Genomic DNA, 8116 nt, shown 5'->3' with positions numbered 1-8116 from the left:
AAGTGACTTTTAAATTATATACTAAATAGAGAAAAAAGACAACAATCTGATATTTACAAACCAGAAACATGATAGAATTGCATAGATTTCTTCTTATCTAATTCTATCGGATCTTTTAAACAGGGAGGATATCGTACATCTCTTCGTCCTTTCTTTTTATTATCATATTACGAACGCTGACGTAGTGAAGGCGGAGGAGGAAGATAAGCAGAAGGTAGGATGTAGGTGCCACTGAAGAAGGGGTACGAAAAGACGGAGGTGGGAAAAGTGGGACCTCGCGCGCGTCGGCTCGACCGGAGTGACAAAATGCGGGCTGTTTTACTCGTGAAAAGTCGCCGAGGCAGAAAAGAGGATCGATAGAGATCCACGCGCGCGAGGAGAAAGTTATTACATATATACCTACCGGTATTCACGTCCGCCTGATTGCCTGCCTATTTTGCCTGAGCACCTGCCAGCGCGCGTTCGCTCGTCTTGGCTGTCTGCCTGTGCCTGCCTCTACCTGCCTGCCTGCCTGGCCTACTCGTCCGCTGTCATTGCCGCTGCAATCCGATTCTTTTAGTTCGATCATCTCTCTCAGCATTCAATAAGGTCAGTGTAAAATTAACATATTGCGCTCGATATGCGAGACACGTATTCGCGGCATCTGTCGACGCAGCGAATCCGCGACACGCGTTTTTTTTCTCCTAGTCATAGCTTCATTTAATCGCGTTACCTCGATTGAGTTATCCAGTCGACTTCCCTATTTCCGCGGCGCAAGACGTCAGCGATTGAAACGCAACTTCATCTTGGCAGCGTAAGTCTCGTTGAAACGCACCCCTTTAACAGACGCAATTTTATAAGGTCTTGCTATCTCGCTTCGCTAAATTTTAGAATGTATTAGAAAAATTATAAATCTCGCAAAAGTAATATATTGCGCCGCTAGAACGTAAAGTGTTTTATCGTAAAAATTTTGTTCTTTTATACTTAAATCTAATCTATATTTTCGGTGATTCCGATTCTATTTATACGCAAGTCTGGTATGTTCTATAATTTAAAAAACTTTGACATTAAATACCGAGACTTACGTCGGTTAAAGTAAATTAAAAGAGTCTTCCTCTTTTTCTTTTTCTTTTCTTCCTTTGGTGAAATCGAACGGAAAACCCAACGTATCTTTTTGTCGATCGAAACCGATGAGTCGAGGGAAAAAAGTACTGAACGGAAATCGAGCTATTGCAGCATATCTTTTTGGTATCAATTGCAAAATAAGTATGCCGTTTCTCCTTTCCAAACAAACACGGGAGTTACAAAGTATTTGCCATTAAATCGTACCATTCCACTTATTTGTCATAGTTTTTGTATTTGATTTCTCTCTTTCACGCGCGCGTTTACGTCCGGCATCCACTTTCCTTTCTCGTTGTCGTTTATCTTCTTTTCTCTGAGTTATGTATTCGAGTATTCTTTTTTTTTCAAATGTATTAAATGCAGACGTTATAGAATTAATTGGCAAACAGAATTCGCTTTGACATTTTATACGTATAGGTATATACAGTCGAATCTCGATAACTCGAATCTCAAGAGAAGAGAAAAACCCTTCGAATTATAGAATTTACGACTTATCGATATTCGAGTAAAACAAAGTTAAAATTCGACTTACGGAGGCTTTGTACGAGAGTTTACAATTTTCCGATTATAATGGCTTTTAAAGGAAAAAAATCAATATTTGACAATAAATTATTTGTTGCATACATATAATAAATGTAATCATAAAACAAAATATCAGGCTATTACTCTGCATGATTAAACAACTTTGAATTATGTAGAGGCAGCGACAATAGAAATTTGACTTATAAAGGTGAACTTCGACTTGTAGAGGTCTAGCTACTTTAAATTCGAATTACAGAGGTAAAATAATACATTTAAATATTTGACAAATAATTCAAGTTAAGATACGTTTTATTTCAATTTATAGAGATTTTCTGCAGTGCAGCGGAAGGGAATGAACAAAATTTTTGTCTCAGAGGTTTTCGAGTTGTAGAGGTTCGAGTTATCGAGGTTCGACTGTTTTTACGAAACTTAGGATTAAGAGGAATGTATATTATTCGGCATCGACAGTTTAACTGTCGCCCGAGCGGTTGGAAAACCTCTTTGATTTCGTAACTTCTACGAATTTACAAATATAACATCTTGAGTTAGGCGCATGTAATTAGCGCACTTAACGTTTCCAACGACGTTGCACGACTCTAATCGCGTGCGCTACGTACGTGAGTTCGTAATAAATATTATCTCATCGTGGCGTTATCGATAACGGTAGTCCGTGCAGAGTCACGCTGGCGAATTTTGGCATCCTCCACATTTTTTTCTCGCTTCATATCTTTGGAATCTTTTTCGACACGTAGCCTGCACACAGTCACGTACACATTTCAGCCACCCCCGTTTTCCTCCGCCTCCTGGATACAGCCTCTCTTTATTCGGCGTGTCATTCGACAACGGTTACTTTTCGCGTAACGGGGAACCACCTGTGGCGGTTCCGGTACGCTCTAATAGAGCGGCTTAATGTGAAGATTACGGGATGCTGGAACTGCGAGGCAGCAAAGCGCAATAAAAATAATAATTACGGGCAGCAACGCGGATGTGCACGGGGGTCTTACACGCGCGTTTTAGTCCGTGAAAAATTTATTAATTATTTTTAACTTAATCTTACAGTTTAATATTACATTTACAACCTCATTGTTTGACATTACTCATAAATTCTAGAAAAATTACTTTTTAAAGGAATTATTTATTATTTTATTGGCCAAGAACTCGAAAATAATCTAGAAAATTTTATAATTGATATATTTGAAGCAACAAGGTCAAAAGTAAAATAAGTCAATTAGATTCAAGATGTTATTTCAATGTTCTAAAGATGTCTACGACATTGAAAGAGCTAATTAAACGTTTTAAGGCGAAATACAAGCTTTCTATTTGTATATATATATGTTTGTTCTGTGAGTAAGACTTTCTCATGCAAGCTGGATAAGACTATTCACGTCTACTTTCAGTTATTATTTTAAAGATATCAGAAGATTAGAATATTTTTTCTTATTAAGCAAATTATATCAAGCAAATAGCTATCTTTAAATAGCATACGGTAGTCGTAAAATTTTTAGATACATAATAAAACAGCGTCAGCGAGCGCGCGTCACACTTATATAAACATTCGTTCATTAGTTTCTAATTGCTTTTATTAAAAAATTGCTTGTGCGTAATTTTACCAGAAAAAAGAATTGCTCTTCTGTCACAGAGAATTGCACTGTGCATTCCACTATGCGAATTTTGGAACATTTGGTATATAAATAATTGTAGAGGATGAGTTTATCTTTAGAAAAATTAAATACTGTAAATATTAAAAATTGGTTTGTGCTTAATTATTTTAAGTATTAAAAGCACTGTTGCCAATGCTTTTAATAAAAATAAATAATTAATCACTAATCAACTTTTTTAATACTTACAATATTAAATTTTTCTAAGAGATTTTTAAGCACAGAAAAATGTTAGCAAAAATAATATTAAAATTATATTATAAAATATAAATCACAACTATTGATTACTAATATTTATTTTATTATAAAGCAAAAGTATTTATTACAAAAATTCATATCAATGGAGGTATGTACATTGATACAGCAAATTCTTTACAAAAATTCAATTTAATATTGGAAATTATTTTGAGTATTAAATAAATAATTAATTTTATTACCTACTAGTATTAAATTTCTGTAAGAGATATTAATACAGTGTTCGTTACAACAGTTGTAGTTACGGCCATTAGATTCCATATATCCTTATCTTTTTGTTTAAAATTAATTTTTACCGTTGTATTACGAGACATAATATTAAATAACATATGTATAATTAATTAGTACATACGTTTAGATTTAAATGTAGGTAAATAGAAGTTCTCTCCGATTCTTTTGTTCGCATTAAAAAATGTGCAAACCTTTTTTTAAGTTCAATATAATAGAATAGCAGCAGTATTATTGTGACGAGAAAAATATATTTGTTCAATTTAGAAGTTAAAACACACGGAATAATATTAAGTCGAGCCATTTCAACATTTTAGATAGCAGCTATATGAATTTCGAATGTTGCTCGATATTTTTAGTAATTTTTAGTAATTGTAAGTTATGTCCTAAGAGGCCTTATTGCTGTAAATTGCTTTATTCGGCAAAAATTTATCATTTTTTCTATTATCGGTAATATTAGTGTTTTTTTTTTAAACAAAAATTCCATTTTATATTATGTACTCATGCAGAATGAAATGAAGTTACAAAATTTCTTATGAACATTATTTACTTATTATTATATATATATATATAATGTTTACTATTTATTTTCTAATTTATTAATATTCTCTATTATTAATAATTTAGATGTAATATTCTTGTTCTATTTAATATTTCTTATTACATTTAATGCAAAATTTTTTGTATTATTTATTAAAAAATAACGTTTTTTTCAAAATTATTTTCCAAATTCGGTTCTTTGTGATCTATCCTTTTTTGTGAACACTTAATTTTAATCTTACTTCTGTTAGAGCTTTGTTGTCCTGACAAAATAATTCTATATATGACTGTTAAGTAATTTTATATTTATTTGTGAAAATTTTAATGTATAATTTTGTACATGTACTTCAATAAAAGCAATCTTCTTGGCTTGGTTTCTATAAGAAACCACATGCATTAAATATAAGACATACATACATATATGTATATAAAGAGACAATGTGTTACTCCTGATATTGCTTTAATTTGATTCACATAATTGTTTTGCTAATTGTGCACGCCTCTTGTATTATTTATTAAGTCAACTGAATTTGTTATTTGTAAAATTTGGTCAACAATTTACAATCGGCTGCATATATTAATATAATTATAATAATAAATGTAAATAAATTTCATTAATAGTGCGAGGATCATATATTTAACAGCAAATTGAAGAATGTTAAAAATTAACAAAAAGGAATAATTGCTTTATTCGATAATTAAAATTTTTTATAGATAACGAGAGATTACATCAAATTTATGTGATTATCAAATTCGCCGAAATTGAAAGCGATAGCAAAATGTCCTCTGCATTACAAAATACATAATTAATGAGAGTGATACTATTTACTAGGAAATAGATAAATATTTATCGTCTGGTTCATCGATTACGGACAGCAGTTTCTGCGTAAAAATCAGGAAGAAATCATTTCGCATGTTTTAAACGACCGAATCTCGACGCGACACGAAAAAATCTAATAATTCGACGATAGCGTCTACTTCAGAAAATACATTCGACGTGCTTACGCGGTGCCTCTTTCTCTTCTTTCTTCGCACTGGCCATGGCGAGAAATCGACCGGCTCCGCAGTTTACATAAGAGGATATTCAAAACGGTTGCGTTGCTCCTAGTGTTGCTCCAAGTGGTTGCTATTCATCGTCGTTATGCTAATTGCATGATGTTAAAACGTTGCGCGTTCGATTTCCTCTGATCGTCAGGCTAATGGTAATCGTTGATAATGAATTCTGAATCGTGATGGTAGTGGTGATGGTTAAAATTGTCCACCATAAAAAATTGGTAAAGAATTGACTACGCTTCTTACAAAAAAAATATTCTCTTTTAAAATAATTTATTATTCCTACGTTGAAGATCTCAGTTTTTATGCGTGATATTTGCAGCAGTTAATTAAAATTTTATATTTTTAACGTATCTCTTATTTTATTTTGATCAATTTTGTTGATAAAATGTAATTAACGTAAAATTTTTTTTGCAATTTTACTTGTGTGTATTAAAATCTGAAATTTCGATAAACAGATAAATTTGAAAAGAAGAAAAAGAGCTATATTAAAACTTGGAAGAAAATATTAATGAGATTTAAATATTAATAAGATTTCTTTTCTAAAGACTTTTTCAGTGGATAGTTAAGTTAAAATACGAATTTACAGTGATTAACACTCAAACGTTTTTTTGTATGTAAAGAAAATAAATTAAATACATAGTTACATTTTTAATACTATATAATTGGAGCTAATTAATGAAAGGATATTAAATCATCAAAATATTCAGATTCCGAGTTCTGTAATCTTTTATTTATTGCTAAATAATTATATTAATTTTAAATTAACTAATTATTTAATTTTTAAATAATAATTTTTAAAAAGTTATTAAATTTTATTATATATATATATATATATATTAAATATTGGAATTTATATTGTATATACTTGTTCATATAATAAAAGCTCTCAAAATTTATGTGATACAATCACAAAATACAAAGCTTCTTGTCACAATACGATTTGATTTACCGTCAACGTTGATGCGAAATTTAATTTTTAATTATCTGCTTAAAATCTCTACAAACAACAACATTAAATTCCCAATATTCTTATTCATTGTTCTCATTGCATTTTTTTTTCTTCAATGGTCTCCTTCGTGGGTCTGTCAACTTTTCCACGTCAGCGCTTCCTCCATGAGTGATGCAAAAATAAACATACGATGTTTAAGCAGGCAACACGCAATAATTTTTCGCTCGGTTGCACTTTCACGTACTTTCTCGGCGTCCCAAATGCACATGGTTTTGTTCTGTGCAAACGTCATTAAACGAAGTCCGAATCGTTTGTGCTGCACGGTGAATCGTGAACGAAATGTATCTATGGCAGTAGTACAAGAAGAAAAATAGGTCGCACCGTTAGGGGATCAACGAACAGCATCCGTACCGTTATGCCAGTGGCGCGGCTGACGAAACGCGTTGATTTGTACGAGCGGCCGGTTCTCTCAATTGGGATATAACTTCCGCGACATTCTTTCTCAGAAAGCGAGAAATTTGACTTCTTAGTGCGAACAATTTAACTTAATTAACTTAATTTCTTTTTTTTAGTTACTTTTCGGAAGAAATCTAACCTAATTTTCATTTATTCGTAAAATAATGAAATTACGTACACTTTTAACAATAAATATGATGTGTTCAGCTTTGCAGGGTCTTCATACTGATTTACTTTCGGTTTATTGATTTACATATTAATTACGACTTTGATTTAAATTACCTCTTATCTCATTTTTAATAATGCAATTTTATTGTGTAATTTAATAACTTAATAATATAATTTTTTGCAAATCAAAATTATCTTAGGATAGCCTAAAGACAAAAGTAACAGGGTACAGTTGTAACATGGCGAATATTTAGACATGTAGAAACTGTAATATGTGTGTGTAGCTGCTAGGTGAGATACGCTATATAGATCGATATTTTTTCATTAGTTAGGATTCGTTAAGATCTTGTCGGTTTTTGCAAAATATGCACGTATGCACGGTATGCAGAATTATTTTTCATTCCTAGTAAGTTTTATTGCGTGTATATCATTATAGGATAATAGCAAAACATCAATGCGGACAGTTGTAACATACGTTACACGTGTAGACATTACTGTTAAAAAACAGAATAGAAAATAGATTTTTATGCGTGATTGTTCCTTTATTTTAATATTTTATATTAATTATTAAAAAAAAGAGCCATTTTCATTTAATTCTATTACCTAAAGATTAATTTTTTAAATATATTTGATTATAATTAAATAATATTTTTAAGTTAAAAATAGGATTTTATAAAGAATAGGTTTATTTATTTTTAATTGTTTATGTGAAACAATACTTAAACAATAACTATCATTTTGTTTATAAATAATATGGTGCAATTGTTTCCTTCTACTGTTACAATCGTCTCGACCCCCGGGACGATTGTAACAGTAATTATATTCTTTAAACCGTAATAACTTTTTTTCTAGTTACGTTACAAAATCTTACACAAGAAAATTTTGTAGCCAAATAAATTCTATCTAAGACCGTGCGCACAATGGAAGAAAGATTAGGAATAGGAATAAATACTTATAACAATTTCAACCTATCAGATACCGTGTATAATTGGAATGGATTTTTGGTACGTTAAAATTCGTATATTTATTCTTGTGCCTAATATTTCCACCATTGGCTGACACACAGCTTAAAGGCGTTTTTTTTACGTAGAAATTATATTTTAAGATCTTAAATGCAAATTGTTACTTTTATCCCCTATCCTATGTATAATTATTTTATAATTATACTTAGAAAAAGTTTAAA

General features: G+C 31.1%; 1 protein-coding gene across 1 annotated transcript in view; it reads left to right on the top strand.

The window, feature by feature from the left end:
* The first annotated feature begins 290 nt into the window (after positions 1-290).
* The window catches only part of LOC105448452 (putative fatty acyl-CoA reductase CG5065), a 31146-nt gene continuing 23320 nt past the window's right edge, over positions 291-8116 (top strand). The window contains exon 1 of the mRNA XM_011686997.1: positions 291-588. The gene's annotated coding sequence lies outside the window, so the exon portion shown is untranslated. The remainder of the gene's footprint in view (positions 589-8116) is intronic.

This window comes from Wasmannia auropunctata, unplaced genomic scaffold (genome assembly GCF_000956235.1).
Source record: "Wasmannia auropunctata unplaced genomic scaffold, wasmannia.A_1.0 LD336085.1, whole genome shotgun sequence".
NCBI lineage: Eukaryota > Metazoa > Arthropoda > Insecta > Hymenoptera > Formicidae > Wasmannia > Wasmannia auropunctata.
The sequence above is the reverse complement of the archived record's forward strand: the minus strand, read 5'-3'. Positions and strand labels throughout refer to the sequence as shown.